This window comes from Pelodiscus sinensis, chromosome 6 (genome assembly GCF_049634645.1).
Source record: "Pelodiscus sinensis isolate JC-2024 chromosome 6, ASM4963464v1, whole genome shotgun sequence".
NCBI classification, from domain to species: Eukaryota; Metazoa; Chordata; order Testudines; family Trionychidae; genus Pelodiscus; species Pelodiscus sinensis.
Genome location: NC_134716.1, coordinates 101,730,767 through 101,733,487, shown reverse-complemented (window position 1 = coordinate 101,733,487; position 2,721 = coordinate 101,730,767).

Sequence of the window (2,721 nt, the reverse complement as noted above, 5' to 3'; positions counted from 1 at the left end):
AGACGCACTGAGCATGCGCAGTAGCGCGGTGGAAGCCACTGCCCTTCGCCCTGCCCACTCCATAAGTTTTTGCTGACTTCTTTTTAAAAGGGGCTACGCAGAGGCGGGGGGATGAAAATTAACGGGGCGGTGGCGCCGGGGTGTGCGCGCTGCAGGCAGGGTTAGAGTCGGTACTCGAGCAAAACTAAGGGCTGGTGGGGGGAGGAGCAGCTGGTAAATTCAGCTGAGGACAAATCCCCAGCACAGGCAGGGCAGAAGGGGTAAAAAGTCACCCCAGTGGGAATGAGGCACAAGTTAAAGAGTGGCCGAGGGGCTTTTAAAATTTGCTTAAACCTGCTTTTTTATATATTTTTTTCAAATGGGACGCACTGAGCATGCTCAATAGGGCTGCAGACTGCCCTGCCCCCTCTCCCTTCCCTTCCTATGTAGAAGTTTTTGCTTAGTACATTTTAAAGGGGATTAAAATGAGAAAAGGGGCTAAAGACAGAACATGGTGTCTCAGAACATTTCACACATTTGTCTTGTCTGCTGCCCGTGAATCACTGAATTTCACTCCCATCACTGTCACCCAATGATTCCCAAATGGTGTTCTGCAGGGTTCTGGGAAGTGAAAATAAGGATTCAGTGAGAAAATTCCATGACCATAACATTTTATGATTTAAAAACGATGTGATTTTTGTTTTTAAACATGTGCAATTGAACTAAACGTTATTGATCTCATCACTTTGTTTAACATTTCTTAATTATTTTCCGTACTTATTTGTGGTCTACTTTTTCAACTCTGCAAAATTCTTTCAAGTTTAAAAGGGTCCTGTGGCCAAATAAAATTGGGAAACACTGCCGTAACCCATTTTAATTGTAATTTTGCTCCTTTGCAAATGTTATTTCTATTACTCTGTGTAATGCATGTCACATACTATTTGTTATTGTTTTAATAGTTAATGCTCAAAAACACTTACCGTATATACTCGAGTATAAGCCGAGTTTTTCAGCACATTTTTTGTGCTGAAAAATGCCCCCCCTCGGCTTATACTCGAGTCAGCGTCTCGAGAACTGAGGAAAGTGAGTACGCTGGTCAGGTTCTAAGGCATCCAGGTTGTCGTATCTGTCAGGAGGTGTTATTGTTATGGACTGTGCTGTAAATTCATCATCAAAGTATCTCGTGTCAATTTCTGAGGTCTGAAAGCTCTATGTATGTGCGATGAACAGTGCACATACATAGGCTTGTTGGCTGCACAGTGACTGCCAGTGATTGGCTTGTCACTGTGCTGTGGGCAGGGGGCGGGTCCGGAGGCAGAAGCGCGGCTCGGCGCAGGCTGAAGAGAAGAGATAAGGTAAGGGGCCTGAATGGAAAGGATAAAATCCTTATGGAAAGCAGGATCTGCCCAGGGATTGTGGAAATATTTTATCCTCTGTGTCGGGGGAATGGTATATGTGGAGAGGGAGTTGCCATCTGCAAGTTTCCCTCAGCTAAAAACACAAAAACAGCTAGGAAGCCGGGACACCTGAGGAAAAGAGCTATGGGAAGCTGATTGAGCTTGGTTGCTGATTGAGCTAAGGTTGTTGTACTTTTAAAGTTACGGTATTTTTGATACCATATTGTTTTTGTTGACCCCCTTTTCCACTTACAGAGCTAGGTTATTGTTTTTCTTTGAAATAAATATTCATGTAATTTTATTGGTATCTATCTTCATTTTTTACATTTACCAGTAGCTGCCTCATTTCCTACCCTAGGCTTATACTCGAGTCAATATTTTTTCCCAGTTCTTTGCGGTAAAATTAGGTGCCTCGGCTTATATTCGGGTCGGCTTATACTCGAGTATATACGGTAATAGCAATTCTTTCTGTAACTCTCTTATAGTACATGCTACCTTTTATTTTTACTGTGGTATACTTCCAGTAGCAGTTCCTTACAGGAGTAGTTCCTTACTACTGAGGATCAGAAACTGCCACAAGTAGCACATTTCTACACGGAGCAGTTCTATACACAGAAATGTATGGAACTGTTCCCTGTAAGATTGTGCTACTTCTGGTAGCAGTTTCTTACAGGACTATTTCCTTATGATAGTACAAATGAGAAAGTGCTAGCAGTAGCACATTCCTACAAGGTAGTGAATTTCTACATACCACCAGCCTGTGGCCTGAGCAGCCGTCCAAGTGATACCTGCAGCCAGCCCCATAAGCAGCGGTCACTTGTAAAACTTTCCCTAGATAAATAAGCACCAACTAGGGAAGAGGCTGTAAACCACTCTGCCAGCTGCCCCAGCCAGCTTGCAGCCAGAAGTTCAAACAAAAAACAGGACTATGCAGCACTTTAAAGACTAACAAGATGGTTACCTCTCCCCCCACCCCCTTTCTGTTCTGAAATTTGATTTGTCCTTTTCATATGTTTCATTTTTTTTAATTGTATCCTTTGGTATATATGGTAGTGACAATTTTCTTCCACTATTTGATCTGAGGAAGTGGGTCTGGCCCACCTAATAAACCATCTTGTTAGTCTTTAAAGTGCTACATAGTCCTGTTTTTTGTTTGTTACAGCAGACTAACACGGCTACATTTCAATCACTATTCTACCAGAAGTTCAAGGTTGTGTTGCTACACTGTTCTGCACAGGTAGAACCCTGTGCGGACTCAAAACTGGTATCCGCACCTGCAAAAATGATTTGTAGATATCCACATCTGAAGATGTGGATATCCACAAATTTGCAGGATTTTAGATAG